General features: G+C 38.0%; 1 long non-coding RNA gene across 1 annotated transcript in view; it reads left to right on the top strand.

Moving 5' to 3' along the window:
- LOC147030918 (uncharacterized) overlaps positions 1–18,093 on the top strand; it is a 30,294-nt gene extending 12,201 nt beyond the window's left edge. Inside the window, exon 2 of the long non-coding RNA XR_015056567.1 lies at positions 15,285–18,093. This is a non-coding gene — a long non-coding RNA (uncharacterized LOC147030918). The remainder of the gene's footprint in view (positions 1–15,284) is intronic.
- The last annotated feature ends 4,024 nt before the right edge of the window (positions 18,094–22,117 follow it).

The raw sequence follows: 22,117 nt of genomic DNA, 5'->3' as shown, positions 1-22,117 counted from the left end.
TGTAAGTGAGCAAGAACAGACCAGAGAAAACATTTATTATCATTGTTCTTCATATTAACAACTGCCTTCTTTAGTTTTATTTCTTTTGGTAATTCAATACAAGAAGAAGCTTTAAGAGGGTTTGATTTTAGAAAGTGTTCTCTAAAAAGAAGATTTTTTTAATATGAAATCCACTTCCTACCACTGTATTATTAACATCCTCCTCTTGTCTTGATAGTTCTTCATAAACCCCACGATTCAAAAAATCTTGAAATGATGTTATAAATGAAGATCTGTTCTCATATAAGGAGTTTGTTCTTCATCTTGTCTTTTCATATTCATTTTCACTCCCATATAAAACTTTAAGGTTTTCATTTCTTTTAATGTCTTTCTAATAACTTTTTCAACATCAGGTTTCACTATTTCAATTGATTCAGCTGTTGATGATGGACCGGGTTCTCCAAATTGAAAAAATCCTTATTTTTATATGCCATTTAAATGCCCCATCAGTGTTTTCAATATAATAGTCTCCCTTTACTTTAAACTCATTTTTCTTGTGTTTTTGTGATTGAATATGTCTATTATAACTACTCTTCAAAACATCCTTTGAGCAGATATCACAATGTTTTCTTTCCAACTCAAGAGGAGATATTTGATGAAATAGATTAAATGTGTGTTTGTTGGTTCGCAGGTGTTTTTTATAATGTTTATATTCGTGATTACAAACATCGCAGTATGTTGTATTCACCTTATTTATATAATAAAACTTTGCTTAAACTAAAATTTTCTTGATGAAAATTTCGTTTAATTCAAAGGTGAATCTGTGCTTAAAACCATTTTATCCTCCAACTTTTTTCACTTAAAATTTACAATGTTTCAAGACACAAAAGACAAGTTTCAATCAATCACTTCTTTTGTAAAAGATACTGAGAAATATGTCAAGGATGTAAAATTGAACAAAGATAAATATAACAACTATTGGATAAAAACAATTATGGTGGATAAGATGAGTTCTTCAATTTCCTTCAGTGGAAGGGCTTTTAGTATACCTGGTAGAACATCAATTAAAGTATCTCGAACAAAAGTTTCTCCTCTCCTTCTGGTAATATATTCAAAACGAGAAAAAGCAATGAAACAAGAAAAAGTATCAAAAAACAAAAACCTTATGGATGAAGCTTCAGAAAGAAAAGATAAGACCATCTGTAATATGCAAGGAGAAATTTGTATTTTTTTCAACAACCCTAAAGATGTAAATCCTGATGAAATAAAGGATGTTAAAATATCAGGTGAAATGACATTTCGTTCAATAGTAGTTAAGGATCATTTTAAAATCATCTTAAATGTAAAAAAATGTTGTAGTTGAATCTGGTAATGAAAAAAAGTATATAGATATCGATGGAAATATTATTAAATATGAGTCAATATGCAATTGAAAGTATAGATGAATTTCAGTTTGAGTAAAGTTTTACTTTATAAATATGCTAGACTTCCCTGATTCTCCATATGACAAATTTGAGAATTGTCCTGCGTGTGAAAGACGGGGATTAAACACAGAGTCAAAAGCCTATAAACAATGTATATTCTATGATTATCTTCTAATTAATGATAATAAAAAATTAAAAAAGGAAAATAATTCTTTTAGATTTCCACCAAAAATGAATTACTTCACAAGATTGATTAGAGAAATGAATGTAAAGTATGAGGGTGATAACACACCTTTCCTTACAAGGGAAGAAACTGAATGTATTAGCGAAATGTTCAAAGGATTGTTGTTATATATTATTCATGGATGTGATTTTCAGGTAAATATCAACACAAGATATTGCATAAATAAAATAATGGATTATCTTGAAATTAAAACTGAACTTCGGAGAAAATAAAGAGTTTCTATAAAAGCCAATAATAAATTAAATAACCTGTTTTCCAAATATATTGTTACGGCTGTGGAAATTCGCAAACCACCATTCAGGGCTCGTAGGTGAGATAACTCGAAGTACATGTATAGTTAGCCCCAAACCCATTGTTTAGAGGGAATTTATGTGATTCATTCGGGCTGCGACGCTTTGAGATCGCCGTTTTTCTTTTTCTGTTGTTATTTTAAACGACAAACCTCCACGCAAACAACAACCGCCACCAACTACGCCACAACGCCAACCGCATGACAATTACCCTCACAACAACCACCACAATCTTCGCCACTACCCCCGCTGACGAACGCCATCCTCCACGGTCCATACTACGACGGTTTCCCCGTTGGAAACCGTCGAGAACGCAAGGAGGGAAAGAAGAAGGCACAACGATGGCGCGTGGATTTTTCCCGCCTGTTTTTCCCGTCTGACTTCCCTGCACTTTGGAGTGGAGGAAGAGCGATGCAGGTCAAAGGTCAAAGGTGAGAAACGGTGGGGGCCTCTTTTTGGGGGAATAATGCTCTGCCTCCAAGCCAAAAACTGATCCCTCGGTCCCCGGACGGAGCGGGGTGGAGGGAAAGCGTGAGGGCACGCCCCCTTTGAGAAGCTTCTCCAAGAAGCTCGAGGGGAGGCAGAGCTGAAAACGGGGGCGGAGTGAAGGGTGGAGCCCTGGGCTATTAAAGTCGGACACGGGCGGAGCGCTTGTGGTGGTGCTCTTGCTCTCTTGGTCCTCTTCCACTCTTCCGGCTCGCTCTTCTCTTCCTGGTGGCCGCTGGCTTGGTCTTCTGTGGGGCCGTCCCGAGACCCTGCTGGCAGGACAGAGCGTCTGCCATTCCACACACCGCGACCTCGAGCAATACGTTTCCCTCCCCCCCCCCCCCCTTCTATCCGTGTTGGGATAGCGCCGGAAACCCTGTCGGTGGCGTCGAGCGGCCAACACGTGCCGGCGTGAGGCATGCCAGAGAGGACTCGCCTACCACGCCAGGGCACGGAGTCGCGGCCAGGCGCGACCACGTCGACGGACTCGACGGCCCAAAGGGAAGTCACCATTTTCTTTTCAGGGTTTTTGTGTGGATCTTGTGGCACCATGTCTTGTAAATAAAAGTAGAACTGTTTAAGTGTTTCCATGTGTCGGTCTTATTCGGTTGTTGCTCTGCATTGTTGCTTTTGTTTTAATTGCTATATGTGCATTTTGATTGTTTGGCTGTATATGTGTGCTATCCATGTGTCGTGTAAATAAAGTGCTTAGATGTTGAACTGTGCCCGTTTCGCTTCGTCTCCTTCCTTTTAATTGACCCTCCATCCTGCGTACATCCACGTAAAGGGTTCATAGTGGGCTTAATACGCCCAGTAATTAATCCGAACCGTCAAGGCCGACGATAACACCGCTCGTTTATCACTGAAGCACGGAACGGACCACTTAAGCGGTTCGTGTCCTGAGTCGGCCTGCGGCGAGGTACAATCGCCCGGTCGACCATCCGCGCAGGTACTTAGGTATATTGAATTTGGCGAGCAACCCTATCCTGCACGGGTGGGCAATTGGCACGATCGTGGTGGGGTTAAACCCCCACCCGTGACTAGCTCCCGTGTTGTTCCGAGAGGGTCACGAGAGAATTGTCCGTTCCGGTGGGCGAGGCGGCCGCCATTCGAGTCGAGCGCCCGATCGCACACCGGTGGGCGCGAATTCGCAACAATATAAATGAATGATTTTTTACCCATTTGGGAAAACAAGATAAAATTTAACAATCATAAAAATCTTCCAATTCATTAAGATGTCTCATAGTTGGTTCAAGCGGATGTGGAAAAACCTGCTTACTTTTGAAGATGCTCCAGACTCCCAACTTTTTAGATTATGATAATTTAATAATTTTCACAAAGTCGAGTTTTGAACCAGAGTATCAACTACTCTCACAAGGTTTTAATGCTGGTCTTCAAAAAGAAGATATAATCGGTTTATTCAAACGTCAAAAAAACCTAAATGATTATAACATTGAAGATATAATTCAACTATTTTGTGATACACAGAGATGTAAAAAGAAATCAAAACCGATAACTTGTATTCTTAGTGATAATACGGATGATATACCGTCTCCCCAAGATTTGGATAAATCAAAAAAGAATCTCGTTATCTTTGATGATTGTTTTAATGAGAGAAACCAAACGGTAATGGACAGCTACTACACAAGAGGGAGACATTCTTCTTGCAATTGTATTTAACTTTGTCAATCGTACTTTCAACTTCCTCGTCGTTCCATCAGAAACAATGCTAATACTTTTATTTTATTCAAGTTAAATTCAAGAGATATAAATAATTTTTGGAGAGATAATTGTTCTACATTATGAAGTAAAAAGGAATTTGGGGATTACATGAAGCACACAACTGAAAAATATAAATATATTGTTGTGAAACAAGATGAGATATTAAGGGATATATTTTTTGTTTTATAAACAATTACATATAATTGACAACTATTATTATAAATCTTGTGGGTAAATCTGCTTCTGGAAAAAACTTTCATAAATCAAGGTTCTTGTGTAGTACGAATGAGAATTTTGTAAATTTACTGAAAGAAACACCCCGTGATACGCATTGTATCAACAACAACTAGAGCAATAAGACCTGGAGAAGTAAAAGGTGAAGATTAATACTATAGTTCAGTAGAGGAACATATGCGATTGAGGAATGAAGGACAAATATTTGAGGAGGTTTCTCTTGGTACAACAAAATATTCACATTGTAAGAGTGAGTTAAGGAAACTAAAATCTGGTGGTCTTGGGATATTAGAAACTAATCCAGAAGGAACGAGACAAATTATTAAACATCTGAGCGGAGTGAAGATTTTATTATTCGGTTTTGATGTTGATGAAGAAACTCAACGCAAACGTTTGAAAAGCAGAGATGCAAGTATTAGTGAAGAAGAAATTACAACTCGTATTAATGTTAATAAAGAATTTGATGAAATATTTTAAGAAAAGGATTTATTTGAACACATCTACTTGGATGATGAAGAAAAGGAAAATTTCCCTGTTGATCTTCACAATTCATAAAATGATATTTTCCAATAAATAAATAAATGGATGCGAAAGAAAGAGCAAGAAGATTTAAGGAACATCAAGAGTTGGTTTCAAAAGTTGTAAAACAACAGGAAGACATAAAGAAGAAACGCAGACAGAAACTAACGGGCAAAGAAGCATTTGAAAGAAAACAAGAGAAATGTTTTAAACCACTTTTAAAAACTTCCCAAGAAAAAATGAAAGTTGTTTCCACAGTTCCCACAGTAGAATATACTCCTAAAAACTTCAAATGTTAAAAGATTTTGATCAAATGACGGAGGAAGAATTAGAGCATTTCGGAGAATGAGAATATGATGAAGGTTTATTTCAACAACTGGAAGAGATTAATCGACCCCTGATTATATTGTGAATGCTCTTCAAAACAATGAATATTCAGCGGATTCAAAAACCAAAGCAGGACTCATTCCAACAGAACAACCAGCAATATTTCATCTTGTTCAAGAAAAGGTATTGATATTTAATGATGAATTAAAGTTCTTGGGTTCTGCTCAACCCCCTGTTAAACTAACTCTGAGATTAATGTTTCTTCTCACAAAAGACGGAAGACAAGGTTCAACTGTGAGGGATGAATCAAAGTATATTGATAAACTATTGGATATGGAAAATAATGATGATAGAGTATATATTGATCTGCTGAACACTCTAAATTATAGGGTTAGTATTTCTGGTAAAAGTAGGAAAAATGAGAAGGAGAAACACATTATTCAGGCTTTAAGTATCCTTGGTTCAGGTATTAGTTTTCTTCCAAATGACCCATCGCAATTAGTTAATAGACTGTTATTGTTGTAAGGTAGTAAGAAGGCTGGAAATAACAATTGTTTTAATGAAGCATCAGCCATTTTAGACCAGTTGATGAACGTGAAAATAATTAATAAATCTCAATGTAAAGAAATTTTATCTCATATTAAATAAGATGAGAAGCACAATCCTGAGTTTTAATTTCACAACAAGTGACCACACATCTTCATTCCCATACCCACAACAACTTGACCCAACAAAAGAATATGAGGCATCTTTATTGTCCATGGAAACTTATAACACCTTATTTAATATAACTGATAAAAATGACAAGTTTAGTTATAATCCCGGAAGTGGATACAAAACGATAACAGTCTCACCCGGAGCATATGAGATTTCTCAAATATCTTCCAAAATTGGTTGTCTTATGATAGAACAGGGTGATGAACCAAAAAATATTGTTATAGACATTCAAAAACATACTTCAAAATCAACGATTAAACTGAAAAATAACTACAAGGTTGATTTCACAATTGATAATTCATTAAGAGAGTTATTGGGTTTCTCCTCAAAAAAGATTGAAACTCATGGGACGTTTTACAGTGATAATGTCATTCAAATATCCTCAGGAATAAACTCTGTATTAATTCACTGTGATTTGATTGATGGTGCTTATAATGATGGAATAAAAACAAATACAATATTTTCATTCAGTGCATACTCAACCCCAATTGGTTATAAATTCAATATGGAACCCAAAAATTTGGTTTATCTCCCTGTGTCAAGAAAAGCCATACACAGAGTAAATTTTAGGATAACCGACCAAGATAATCGTACGATTTCTTTTAATGGGGAAGTTATATCCATCAGAATTCACCTACGTGAAGTTTTCCAATAAATAAATACGATGGTTATTGTGAGGAAACACGAGTTGGGAAAATATAAAATAATTACAGGGGATGGGATGTTCCTTTCCCCATACTACAAGGGTGAAGGTATGTATCTTGGTAGAGGATACTATAAACCTAAGAGACAAAGGGGTGTCGGACATCAATTGAGAGGAGATGGGATAATTGATACTCTAATGGGTATTGGTTCAACTATTCTTAAACATAAAGACCTAATTGGTTCAACTGCTTCTGCTGTGGGAAATGTAGCAGGTGCTGTAAAGAGCATAAAAGATGCCCAGAAGGAATCTCATAAATTACAAGCAATTAAAGAAATTAAGAAAGGCAAAACTCAGTTGTCCCCCCAAGAATGACAGAAAATAATTCGAAGACTTGGATCAGGGTTTCAAAAGTTTTAACATCTTTTTTCCGAAATAAATACAAGCATGGAAGCAATTGATAGTATCTATGATTTGGATGACACTATTATTATCTCAAACTCCACTAAAAAAGAAGATTACTTCAAGGTAAATGCAATAACTGGAACAGACTGGAATACGAATGGTACAAAAAGTTTTGAAATAAATAATCAACAAACCTATTTGAATCTATCCGAAAGTTTCTTGTTGTGTAAATTTACATTCACTAAGGCTGGGAATAACACAAACGCTACACTTGTAAATGATATCTTCTGGAAAATGTTTGATAGTGTTCGTTTGTACATTGGAACACAAGAAGTTGAAGCGGTTGATTATGTCTCTGCTGTCTCTGAAGTGATGAAATTTACACTATATTCATTCGGTGATAGAATGGGAAAGGGGGCTGTCGAAGGTTTTATTCCTGATATGTCAACGGGAACAAACACAGACCCTGGATATAATCAAAGGAAAGGAATGTATAATGATGATACAAAAGCAGGAAATAGTTTTACTGTGGCAGTTCCTCTTAAAGGTATATTTGGATTTTGTGATCATGATAAAGTTCTGTATGGTCTTAAAATTAGATTTCAACTCCAAAGGAATGATAATGAAAATAGATTGCTTTTTGGTGTTGGTCGTGCTTTTGGTGAGCAGAATAAATTTGTAATTGATGAAATGAGTTGGTATATTTGTGAATATACTCCTAATCTGAAAACAGAAGAGATGTTGAATAGAAGACTTAACTCAAAGAAACCACTCCGTGTATCAAACCTCAAAAGAAGATGTCCACACGTTCAACTCAACCAAACCACTTACACGTGGAATTTGGGTGTTCTGGAAGGAAAGCCAAGATATCTGTGGATCATTTTTAAAAAGCCAGATGGTGATACTGCGACTGATAAGAATAATGCATTCAGTGATAATGCGAAGGTGAAACAACTTCGCGTTTCTCTAGATGGAACATTTTATCCACGAGATAGATTGGAAATTAATTGGGAAAAAAATGATTTTGCTGAAGCATGCAAGTCTCACCAAAAGGTGTGTGAAAGTAATGGAAATAAAGAACCTATTTTGGATATGACAGCATTTAAAAGTTTGTACACAATCTATGCGTTTGACCTGAGCGCTCAAAAGGAAACTATAAAGTCTAATCGAGTGGATACTTCCCTATACATTGAAAGAGGAGAGAGTGAAGAAGTTGATACATATTGTTTGCTTTTGGAAGAAACAGAATTGCAGATTAATACAGATAATGGTGTTATGATTCGTCTAACTTAATTTTTTGTTTAATAAATGAGTGGCAAAGTAGCAACTGGGGTATATGTTAATCAAATCAAACTTCATAAACTATCATCTTGTGTTCAAAATCAAAAGCCTTGTACGATTAACGTGAATACAATTCAGAGAAAAGGAGCAGTAAGAATTGATGTTTTGCTCACAAGAGAACAGGTTAAAATCTTGAATGAGACTGGCTCACTTAAAATTAAAATGACAAAACCAATGTTGAAAAAATATTCAATAAGAGAGATGAGTGGAGGATTTCTCCCATTTCTAATTCCTTTATTTGCTGGTTTAAGTGCGGTTGGAGCATTGATGGGTGGTATTTCAACAGCGGTGAAAACTGCCAACGAGAGGAAGGCTCAACTCGAAGCTCAAAAAGAATTGGAAAGACAAAACAAAAAGTTGGAGAAACAAATTAGTGGAAGTGGTGTAATTGTAGATTTTGCTGAAAAACTTGAAGGTCTGCCTGATAAAGCGAGATTGTTAGTTGGAGATATGCTTTCTTCTCTCGCACAAGCAGGTGTAAAATTAACTAAAAGAGGTAATGGATTATATCTTTCTAATCAATAAATGAGCATTGATGAGTGGTTTAAAGAATTTGGAAAGAAGATAACATCAAAATTACAACTTGTCAAATATTGTAAGAAATTAAAAATTCATAATGTGGTTATTTGTACGAGAGATGAATTAACAAATGTGCCTAAACATACAAAGAATATTATTATAAACTTAGAAGATAATAATGGGAACGGTTCTCATTGGGTTTGTATTTTTAATAGTCAAGACAAATATTATTTTGATAGTTTTGGTCTTCCACCACCTGTTGAAGTCATAAAATTCTGACAGAATGGTGTTTATCAAACATTTCAAGTCCAATAATTAAATTCCAAGTGTTGTGGTCAATTATGTCTATATGTGTTATTTCAACTCAACAAAAATAAAAAATTTTATGACATTATTTTTAATCTAATTTAAATGACTTATGTTGGTAAAGATGGTTCTATCTTTGGTGTATCCCAAGAACTGGATATTGATTTATCAAATTATTACACAAAGGCACAAGCTGAACGACATAAATATAATATAACCAAAAATATTAATATGAAAAATGCTTTTAAATTAAAAAATTATCCAAGCCCGACTGATGCGAATGACTTGGTGAGATTAAGCGATTTATCACAATATATATCCTTAAATAAAACGGCCGTGTATTCCAAAGATACAGAAGTGTTGATTTTATCTCCAGGTCATACAGAATTCACAGTTCGAATTAAAATAAATTTTTATAAAGAAGGGCGAATCGTTTGTTTGAGAATACAACAATGGGGGTATGATATGAATGATTTAGGGTATAATTGGTCATTTAAAATTGACCTAGAAGACCTGGAACAATTAAATCAGTCTTGTAAGGAAGAATATTATCCACTTGGTAGAGAGAATGAGTTTTGTGAAAGCACGATGAGTAAACAACAAATAAAATAATTTAATAAGGGTAAATATAATAATGGTTTTGCCATAGTTTACATCATGAAAACAGAAAAAAACAGGATTATATATAATAACGAAGGAAATACAAAATGATTTAACTGTGGGAAGATGGGGAGGTTTTTCATGCCATAATATTTTTCTAACATATATTTCTAATACATAAATGACATCAAGAAGGCTTCAAGAAAATTATCATTTCTGTGTCCAAGCATACCTTCAAGAAAAGAGTATTCGGTATTTTAATAAATATGTTCTACAACATAAGAATGAGGTATTTTCAATAAAAGATTGGCATTATGCTGATGTTGATAAACCGACAAATTTAGATTTAATTAGAATGTTAAATAATGAAAAAATTATAAAGTTATGAAAAGGTAAGGCTCTTTTAGAAATACAAAAGAAATTTTATTGGTTTCCTGTTGTAAAAAAAAAATATTTTGGATACAGGAATAACAAGAAATCCTGATGAATATATGTATGATATTCTACGGGGTGTAAGCGATTCAAGGATAATAAGGGATGAGGAAGGAGTTGAAGAAGAGAGAGAAGAGGAGTAAAAGGAGAAGAAAGATGAGGAGAGGGAGAAGAGAGAGAAGAGAGAGGGAGGAAAGGGAGAAGAGAGAGAAGAGAGAGGGAGGAAAGAGAGAGGAGAGAGAGGGAGGAAAGAGAGAGGAGAGAGAGGGAGGAGAGGGAGGAAAGAGAGAGGAGAGAGAGGGAGGAGAGGGAGGAAAGAGAGAGAATGAATAAATATGAAAACCGATGAGATTAAAAAAAGATTCGGGGTATTACAGAAAATAATTCAACCCACATAGGAGGAAAACAAAGAATTGACAAGTCTATTTGCAATATTTTCGACAAGACTATTGACATCGGCAAGATATTCATTTTTATTCAAGTTTTTCATTTTTTTTCTTTAATAAATGGAGGAGAGAGTGAAGGCATTTCTAAGGATTCTTTATGTTTTAAAAATTAAGATTCAAATGTGCATGTTGGACACTAAAAAGGTTTTTGCACTCTGCAGGAATTTTTCTCATAAATAAATGAGTTATTGTCTCAAATGTAAAAAGAAAACTAATTCTAAAAATATTTCATGTATTTAAAGTAAAAATAACAGGGTTATACAAAAAGGTATATGTTCGGTGTGTGGTTCAAAAAAAAAAATCAATTTTCTCCAAACACAAACTCGGAGGAGATATACAAAAGTTTTTATCAGGAAGTAAATTTACAACTACTGGAATACCAGGGGAATTACATCTACCAGGGTATTCTTTTTGTGGTCCAGGCACAAACTTGGATAAAAGAGTAGATGAGGCAGACAATCCTAAATCATGGAGTAAACCCATCAATAGAGTTGATGAAGTGTGCATGAGACACGATATTGATTATGGGAATACCACAACTTTAGAAGAAAAGCATGAAGCCGATAGAGAAATGTTGTATAATTTATCTCTGATGCAAAATCCAACCTTGAGAGAAAAAGTTGATCGGTTCATCGTGAAGAAGATGATCAGTGCTAAATTGAAACTTGGACTTAGAAATTCAAAAAATTTATTGGCTCTAATGATGTCATTAAGACTGAAGAGCAATTAGCTGATGAATTACATAAACCAATATTCATAAAGTTTCGTAGAAGGAAGGTTTATTCCAAGGAAGTTGATTATATCTGGTCCGCTGATTTGATTGAACTCAATAATGATAAGGGTACAAGTATGCTTTAACCGTTATTGACTTGAGGAGTAGATAGGCATGGGTTGTCCCTTTAAAAAACAAAACAGGTAATACTCTTATGTTAGCCTTTCAACAGATATTTAATAAAAGTAATAGAAAACCTAAAAAAATTGTGGACTGATGAGGGTCGAGTATAACAGGACATTTATGAATTTTCAAAAAAATAACAGTATTACATTATACAGTACCTTTAATGAAGGGAAGGCCGTTGTTGAACGTTTTAATCGTACCTTAAAAGAGACTATATAAAAAATTCACACAACTCGGTTCACAACAATGGTCATCTTTTATTCAGGATATTGTGGATAAGTATAATGACACGATTCACACGTCAACGAATACGAAACCGTCACAAACATTTACAAAATTAAAATATGAAAAAGAGATTAATATCAGAAAACCTAAGTTCAAAGTTGGTGATATCGTAAGAATATATAGGTGGAAATCTCATTTTGAAAAAGGTTACATTAAACGATGGACGAACGAACTTTTTAAAATTGTTTTTGCAATAGATACGGTTCCTTGGACTTATAAGATATGTGATTTGGAACCGGAAGAGATTTTAGGTTCATTTTATTCACAGGAATTAAAAAAGACAAAACTAAGCAGATAATGCCCATGGGAGCAATGGGTTGGTCCTTCACTCCCTCCTACTATACACCGTTGTGGACACTCAAGGGCCAAGTCCGAGGTGTATAACAGGTGGCATCTGCCGTATATAATGTGTGTCAAGGGGGGACGTTCTTAGATCTGTGAACCCCAAACACAGAATCCTCAACTGAATAGTCAAGGCTTAACTTTTGTTTGTTGGTGTGTGTGTGTGTGTGTGTGTGTGTGTGTGTGTGTGTGTGTGTGTGTGTGTGTGTGTGTGTGTCCCAACCCTCACATTCAAAATCTCAACCCCAAACCCTCAACACAATGTCTTTTTCAAAATGAGATTTCCACCGATATATATATTTTTTCGTTTTTTTTTCTCTTCTTCCAATTCTGTCTTTTAAGGCTTTCAGGTTTGATGACGTAGAAAGTGGGAGTAAGAACTTTCTTGAGAGGTTTCGATCCCAAAGAGTGGTGGCATTTCAAGTCTCCAAAATAAACCCAACTTTCCAAGTCTCCAAGGTATAACCACATTCCTGTTGAGTTTCCAAGATACGTCTCACATTGTGAGTTATCAAGCCAGAACCCACATTTCAAGTCTCCAAAAATATAACCATCTATCCAAGACTCCAAGGTGGAATCACAATTTCCAGAAATATAGTGGGTTTCAGTGATAGATCTCACATAGTATAACTGTGGATCATCAAGGAAATCTCCATTTTTCCAATTTTTATGGGTTTCAGTGATAGATCTCACATAGTATAACTGTGGATCATCAAGGAAAACTCCATTTTTTAAAATGTCTGAAAATTGTGAGTCTCCAAGGTAAAACTTGTATTCTGGCTCATCAAGGTATAACTTGTTCAGGGGGTATTGTCTTGAGAACTCACAATGAGTACTATTGTTGCAAAACTCTTTTTCAGGACTTTGCTGGTCTCCAAGTGTCACTCTTTGGTTGGATCATCAAGGACGAACTCGTTCTGTGGGTCTTGGTCGCTCATAAGGTCTTCAACCAAGCCAACAATTTCGCCCCAAGTTGTAGCAAAAGCAGTATTTTCATTTCGTATTTCAGATACAATTTCCTGTGAGAGAAAATAATCATGTATTAATCAAGTGATTTAATTATTAAATGAGTATGCTTCAATCAAAGTTTGAAAATAGGAAAATAAAATCTTACTTCAACAGATAGGAGGTTTGAATCCAGTTCATCAACTTGAAGGTTTAGTTCCATACAAGTCGTCAATCTCCAAGGAACCCCAAAGTTCTCGCTCGTTCTGTGGGTCTTGGTCGCTCACAAGGTCTTCAACCAAGCCAACAATTTCGCCCAAAGTTGTGGCAAAAATCGGTATTTTCAGATACAATTTCCTGTGAGAGAAAATAATAACGTATTAATTAAGTTATTTAATTATTAAATGAGTCGATGCTTAAATCAAACTAAAAATAGGGAAATAAAATCTTACCTCAACGGATAAGAGGTTTGAATCCAATTCATCAACTTGAAGGTTTAGTTCCATCCAAGTCGGAGAGTTCCAGGCAAGCACACAGCAAACCATTGCCAGCAAAAAAAATGTTTAAAATGGAGCCTGGGCTAGAGGCTTTTTTCGGGAAAGACTGATGGGTGTGGTTTCCTTTGGAAATTCCCTGGGCAAGCCCAGGCAAGCCTTTGTTGGGAAATTTTTCAAAACCATAACATTCCAGAATTTTCCTGTGATTTCTTCACGAGTCAGAGATGAACTGGAAATGATGTAAGAGTAGGCGGGGCTTAGCAAAAGTGGGCGGGGCTTAGGAAAAGTGGGCGTGACGTAAGAAAAACCCCGTAAAAGTGGGCGGGGCTTCGGGAAAGTGGGCGTGGCTTCAAAAATACCTCTTAAAGTGGGCGGGGCTAAGAAAAAGTGGGCGTGTCTAAAGAAATACCTCATAAAAGTGGGCTGGGCTTTGAGAAAGTGGGCGAGGCTTTGGAAAAGTGGGCGTGGCTTGTGAAAATACCTCACGGAAGTGGGTGGGGTTTAGGAAAAAGTAGGTGGGGCTTAGAAAAATGGGCGTGGCTTACGAAAATAACTCATGAAAGTGGGCGGGTCTTAGGGGGAGTGGGCGGGGCTTATAAAATTTTCATTTTAAAGTGGGCGGGGCTTATGAAAAGTGGGCGTGGCTTAACAAAAATAACCTTTGGCTCAGGAGGTGGTCAAACAAGAGCATTAAGAGAAATTTATCATTTTGTAATGGCACAAAAGGGGTATCTTAAAAAAAATATAAAGATTCAAATGTTTTGTTTTTAAATATTTTAGTTGGGGATTATTGTGCAAAGAAAATTAAACTATTGAAGGAATTTGAGAATGAACAAATCTTTGTAGGTTCAATGAGTGAGCTAAACAATATGCATTGGTTATTTGAAAAAGAGTGTCCCGAGGCTAAGATGTTTCAGATATTTCTTTAGAATCACCTTTAACAAATCACATTACTACTTCAACAAATCTTCATCTTATTGCATTGGTTATTTGAAAAAAAGTGTCCCGAGGTTAAAAGGGGAGACAAATAAATATACCTTGGGATAAAAGGGGGTTTACTTTTTCGGGGAAAAAAAATGAATCGCTGAAAATCCCCCATTCATTTACATGCGGAAAAGTGAGCCGGAATCAGTATATTCACCCTACTGTTTGCAAATAATTTCACTGGTCTACGAAGACGACATATTTTGACGAGACCAGCCATCATAATTTAACAGCTTCATCATCATGAAGGCAAGTGATGTTCAAATCAACAATTTTGTTATTATCTGCCAATTAACTCAGTAATTACCTTTGCCACCGAAGGTGGGCGGAGATTATGTTTTCACCCCTGTCTGTCTGTTTGTTTGTCTCTCTGTGTAAACAGGATCTCTCAAAAAAGTTGTAGATTGATGAAGACAAAATTTGGTGGACAGATTGGATGTGTCACAGGGGCGAAGTTATTAGATTTTGATGTAGATCCAGATGTGGATACGAGAATTTTTGAAGTGATTCTTCTTCATTGAGAGATCAGGCCAAAAACAAAACACATGGTGTTCCAAAAGGACCTCGACAACTTTGATTGTTAATATATTTATAACCACAAATGATACAATACCCTTTGATTTATATGATACACAAACTCATAATGTTTTGTGTACACAATCAATACACTTCAATGTGAGCTCTGTTTGTTGCACGCAGGACATCAAGGCGGTACGCGAGTTCTTGCCATGTTCGGCCCAGCATGTTTGCATCCACCTTTGCGTGTGCAGCTGTGATCTGAGAACAGAGATCCTGCAAGTTTGCCACCTTGGTGGAGTCGACAACATCTTTGACAAACCGCTACAGAAAAAAAATCAAGGTGGGGGGGTAAGTATGGTAATCGTGGGGACCAGGCAATTGGTCCATCTCAGCCAATCCAGCAACCTGACAATCTTTCATTCAGGACGGCTTGAATGACTGAGGCCCAATGAGGGGTGCACCGTCCTGTTGAAAATGATATCGGGTTGCAAGACATCAATCCGTGGGAAGGTGAATCCTTCCAACATGTTCATGTAACTTGTTGAGGTCACTTTATCCTCCGCAAAGAAAAACGCACCCACCAAGCGGTCATGGAGAAGGCCACAACACACATTGACCTTTGGACTGTCACGTATGTGTTCATTGACCAAAGAGGGGGGTTTCAGAGCCCCAGATTTTCACATTGTGTCAGTTGACCTTCCCCGATACATGAAAACAAGCTTCATCTGTGAACATGACCTTTTTCAGATAATCTTCATCATCCTCGATGCGACTGAGCATTTCTAAGGCAAACGCCTTGCGTTTGGGTCTGTCATTTGGTTTGAGTTTCTGCAGAATCTGCACCTTATCGGCATAAAAATAAATTTTGTAATCCTCCATAATTTAAGAGATACTCATGGTGATCACATGTGCTGAAATGAACTAAAGCAATGAACGCTGACGTCTCCAGGCATTTATAGGCATTGCAATGTACGCAGTGATTCATAGCTATGATGAACAGGCATTCAATAACATTAGTGAGGAAAGTGAAAACAACAACTTCATCGTTAAGAAATCGTTGCGGCCTGTTCCGAGCTCAGGTAAGGTTGAGCAGGCCAAAAACATGGTAGCTTCAGACCCCAGCGAGGTTACCCAGGAAACACCTTCAAACCCCAGAGATCGCCTGATGAAGGATATAATTAAATAAGGCCATTAATTATCTTCAAATGAGGTGTTTTAATGAACCCAAACACCCAATTTTCACTCCTGCACTTCCTTTGAGTTTTCTCAGTATGCCTGCAAAGTTTCAGGCTGCTAGATTTTATGGTTTTGGAGTTGTGGAGGAGACGCGCGCACACGCACACGCACACACACAATTTAGCCACAATTTAGCCCGAGGAAATATTTGATTGATGGAGAACTTCCTGTTTATATGAATTAGGTACATTGTAATGATTGAATTTTATTCACACAAATGGGTTGGAGCGTTAAGAAGGCTCGGTAAGTAAGATAGCTGCAGCTCACCTCCCACAACCCTCTCTACTCTCGTGCCGGGGTGTCGAGAGTGGAGGTTGGGGGGGTTCGCTGCCTCAGGGCCCGGGGTCCGTTGAGGGGCCTGAGCTTCTCCACTAATTTTTTTACGTAAAAAAAAAAAGTTATAAAAGAGAGGAAGGGTTGGGGTGGGTGCCCTGATGTTGTTTGCCTCGGGGCCCGTGCTGGCTCTCGACACCCCTGCTCTCGTGGATAAGTTAATTGGCTGTGCAACAGTACGTGCTTCGGCCGAAATCTTGGGTTTCCGACGGAGAACCTTGGCAGGAGCCTAAAGTTCCAGGAGGGGGCTGTGTTACAAAGAAAGGAGGAGGGGGAAATACATAAATAGATAAATAGATCGTGTTAAGAATGTTAAGAATAGCCATATGATCTCGTAAGTTGTATATTCCCCTCGTAACAGGATATTTGTCAGAAGTAAATCGTCTTGTCGAACATACACCGAGGAAGTGAGCATCCCTTGTCGAGCAGTATGGAGTAAGATTGTATGGTATAGAACCCCCAGTTTTCAGTTTAAGACAGGTGGAGGGCCTGGGCACGAAGAGACTGGAAAGTGCATCGTGCTTGTAAAGAGGAAACAACAGCACGAATTGCTTAGCCAATGTACTTCAATATCATTCTTCCCTTTCAGTCTTGATCTTATCTACAACAGTTAACCCCCTCATCAAATTTTTCTTCTGTATCCATATTATCCACCCCTGCATTCTCCCCTACCCCTCAACCTTACCCACACATCCCTTGCTGTCTGCCTCCGTTTATTTCATCCCTCGGCCCTGATTTTTACATTTCCCCTTCTCTTTCTGCTGTTTCTTTTGTTATGTTGTGCCTGATCCACTCTGTGTTCTAGCACTTCCACGAGCCTTGACTCTGTATGAAAAAAAACAACAACCTGCTGATTGGATACAGATTGGATACAGATATTACTGCAACAGCTACAACACTCTCTGCAAGTGTCCCAGACTATGCTCCCCTTCCTGTGCACTGTTGCTTCACACAAAAGAACATTCTGTGAAGGGAAAGCCTCCCCCCACTCCCCCACCCCCTCCACCCCCACAGCACCCCATAGATTGGTAAGAAACAACAACGAGTCTTGATGTTGAGATTGAGGTTCTCTATGTGTGGTGTATTGGCATCGAAAAGGAACCATAGGTGAATAAATCCTGCGACGCGAATGAGACACCATTGACTCAATACACCTGTATTACAACCTAGTCAACACAAAAGCACAGGTAAATATATCACTGAAGAATAATTGAGTGCAATATTTCCAGATTACTTACTGGAGGAAGAGTGAACTATCCAAATATTAAGTCTTGTCACATTAGTCCACTATATGTACATATCGAGTTAGCCTCAATGAACCATAACAAAATAATTAATTATGGTAAATAATTGTCTTTTTAACTACACATGGCCAGCAATTGTATAAATTGTGTGGATATACTCAATTCATATGAAACAACCCCCCCCCCCCCCTTTCCCCAGTTGCACAGCCAGATGACTAGACACAACGAGTTAGGGTTACAGTACACATTGATCCAGTGGCATAATGTTCATCCATGAGGATTAATGCAATATGATATTCCAACCATATCAAACACAGCGATGAAACCAAGGAAAACAACTCATGCCATCCATATGTCTGGAGAATCTGCGAAAATAATTGAATTTTTTTTCTCCAACTTCACTCTGAAATGCGTTCACGACAACACCATGCATTTTACACAGTGGGTCCGCGTTGCTCGTTGGACAGGAATGCTTATCACCGTGCCAAATCAACAAATTACCATTGTGACTGTTGCATCGATTGGTTCTACAAGCTCCACATGATGGGATTGTGGTAATTACACAGGGAATACTCACACTAGAGTACAGCAAAATCTACAAACATGACATGAGGCCACACAGATGACTGGCTTCTTTTTTTTTTTTCATACTATGTCGAAACTCAAGTAAGAGCTAACACACAGAACATATAACAAGGCAGGAGACAAGAGGGGTGGGAGAGGGAAGCAGAAATTAGTGGGGAACAGAGACAATAGGAGATCTGTGGAAGGGAGAGGGATGGGGTGGGGGTACATGGGGAATACAATGGGGTGACAGGGACTTTCAGGAAGGAAAACGGAGAATATGAAGGAGGTCGGTTTGGGGTGGATTAACGGGGGGGGGGGGGGAGACAAGATCAAGATTTTGGATGGGGGAAGACATGAGATGGTGGTGAACCTGTTTTAAAGACCTGGAGGGAGGAGTGAGATTGAAGAGAGTGTGGGAGTTTATTCCAGAGGTGGGGAAAAGGAGGAATGAAAGAGTGAAGGTGAAAAGTGATTCTTGATTTTGGCAGTTTTACCAGAAGGGCGTTTTTGGTGGAGCTTGAGCGCCCTGAGGAAATATAGGGGGGACAAATCGCAGACAGAGCAGGGGGGGGGGGCAAGGCCAGAGAGGAGACCAGAAAAGACCACCGACCTGCCTCTCGTGAGAGAGTGAGAGGCCCAAAGACTCAGCTTCATCGCGGGAGATGCCAATGATCCGATAAGCCTTGGTTTCCACAGTGTGGTCGAGAAACGTGTGAGGCAGGAGCACCAGCCCAGAGAGGAGAGCCATTCTCATTCTCAAGGGGACAACCCTTCTGGAAGCCCTTCTCATTTGCCCAGTGGAAAGTGATTTGCTGAAGGAAGCTGACGACGAAGAAGTTTCCAAGAAACTTGCTGATAATTCTTCAGAAATGAAAAAGAGTTAATGTTTTGATTTCAGTTTTCCCGAGTGAGCTTCAAAAAAGAATAAAACTGTTTTCTGTTTTCATTTGATTTTTTTTCGGGTCAAGTCTACCTCCAACCTTCCTCCTCCACTATACTATATTGCCTCCCTATTCCCTCTTCTCTTTCCTTTCTGCAATTTCATCCTCACCTTTTTACCCTTTCTCGACACTTCTACATTCCTCTATACACCTTTGTCTCCACTATCCTTCCCTTTTGTATTCTTCATTTTCTAAATCAAGAGGCGAGGTAGTGACTCGAGTCAAGCGACAAATATAAGCAGCATATTCACCACCTTGACTAACTGACACAGAATTCTCCCACTCATTTTCCATCCTCCCATTTTGAAGAAGCACAGCACAGACTAAATGATGAACAATATTCGTGAGTTTTGCAAAGTTATGGAGACGAGGGGAAAAGGCTGTAAAAATGACGGGTGCACAACAATGAATGAGGAAATGCAAAAGGATTTGAACAAGCTCAAATGAGCTAAGATCCTCGTCCACTTAATGATGACGTCATAAAAACGAATATGACGTCATTGTGATGTATCAGATTTGCGATAAATTATCTGTGCTCATGCCCGGCTTGATTCCCGCAAACAAAATTCAAACAGCTTGCTTAGTTTCGGAGATAATGGTATCGGCGATTTCCATTAGTGGCGATATTATGATGTCAACTTTTTTTCTCGGAAGAATTTCCAAAATCGGAGATGGTTACTGCCTGCGCGCAGGCTTTCTGCATATACACGGCAAGTTTCATGAAGATCCGATGAAAACTCTGGGTTGTGAAACAAAAAATGTCCAAAAATAGGAATGACGTCATAAAAATTCGTATGACATCATGGTGATGTATCATATGTGCGGTAATTCATCTCTGCTAATGCCCTGTTCAATTCCCGCAAACAGAATTCAAAAAGCTTGCCGAGTTTCGGAGATAATTTTTAGACGATTTCCATGAGCGGAGATATTTTGATGTCATAACTTTTTTTTCTCGGAGGAATTTTCAAAATCGGAGATGGTTACTGTCTGCACAGGGTACTTTTACATATATACGCCAAGTTTCAGGAAGTTTCGATGAAACCTGTAGGCTGTAAAACAAAAAATTCCAGAAGAAGAAGATGAAAAACAACAACGTGAGTAAGACTAAGAGATCCTCCACGAGGATCTAAAAAATTGGATTTACATCTATTTTGCAGCAACAAATCTTCTTCTTCTTTCGGCTGGTCCCGTTCGGGGTCGCCACAGCGGATCATCCGTATGATGATTTGGCACATGTTTTACGCCAGATGCCCTTCCTGACGCAACCCTGGTCGCCTCTTACAACACAGGGATATGGTACACCTATTTTAACTGGGGTATACACCGGCCCAGTACACTGGTACTCATTTCGCCGACCTCGGAAGGATGACAGGCTGAGTCAACCCCCTGGTGTATTAATTCAGTGGCCAACGGGAATTGAACTCAGAACCTTTTGGATCCCAAGCCGCTGCCCTAACCACTGCGTCAACACCAGGTATTTTTTTTTCTGCAGCAACAAATATGATTTGAAAATACGAAGAGGCATTTCATTAAATAAGTGGAAGAAGACAAAGCGTTCTGCGAAGATCCTTTTCTCTTTTCTCAGAGAAATTACGATTGTTTGTTTCAAAAGTAAAAGATGTCATAAAACTGGTCTTCAATGTCAATATTAATGAAGTTTGAAGGTTATTCTTCTGTTTCCTCAAGACGCTGCATCCCGCTCGATTTTTTTTTCTTCTGCTGTGGACGATTGTTTGAGGGTTTATGGGTTAACAGGGCACACACCTGTGAACAGACAATGTGGAGAATGAACCAACGACAGACAATGAACGACCGAAGGTGGACGGAGGAGGTTATGTCTTCACCCCTGTCTGTCCGTCTGTGAACAGGACATCTCAAAAAGTTGTGTACGGATTCAGATGAAATTTGGGGGATAGGTTGGGTGTGTAACAGTGACGAAATGTTTATATTTTGGTGAATATCCGATCCAAATATTAGAACATTTAAAGTGATCCTTCACGATTGAGAAATAATAGAAAATTTATATCGAACTCTGCAGACATGTGTGCCGCTCTGTGCCTGCTCGGCTGCAATTGTGTATCGAACACGAGGGAGGGCACTTTGAAAATTGCAAGTAAAACAGCTTGGTACAGTTCTGTAATAATTTTTTTTTGAATAAATGGTTAGATAAACATGTCATTCATTTATTTCTACCTTCTTGTACACTGTAATACAAATGGAAAACAAACAATCAACTGACAGAAATCAGGCACTACTTCTGACTCACCCTGTGTGTGTGTGTGTGTGTATATATATATATATATATATATTTTTTTTTTTTCAGGTCACTGAATTCAATGAGCCAATTTTTGAGGTCAAAAGGTCAACAGGTCAACTCCTTGCAGCCATCAACCCTTGATACTTCCGGTTATGGGTTTGGAGCGCCGGCAGGGTCTCTCAGCCGACTTTTTCAAAGTTAAGTTTCCGGTTGTTATATGTGACATTTTAACCATTTATTTTCTCACCAACATGTGACTATGTGTTCCTCGTTCAGTTTTGTTTCAAAAATCGTGCTATTTTGTGAGTTTTCGCCAACCTTGTCTTACCAGGTTCCTTGAGGTCTACACATCCTTCCCCTCGAGGTGCACGATCGTTTTTATTTGTACTCTCTCCCTATTACCTTCAATTCCTATTTTCCACACTTTCCCAATGC

Source organism: Eptatretus burgeri, chromosome 3, assembly GCF_056783735.1.
Source record: "Eptatretus burgeri isolate ZD-2024b chromosome 3, Ebu_testis_v1, whole genome shotgun sequence".
Taxonomy (NCBI): domain Eukaryota; kingdom Metazoa; phylum Chordata; class Myxini; order Myxiniformes; family Myxinidae; genus Eptatretus; species Eptatretus burgeri.
The sequence above is the reverse complement of the archived record's forward strand: the minus strand, read 5'-3'. Positions and strand labels throughout refer to the sequence as shown.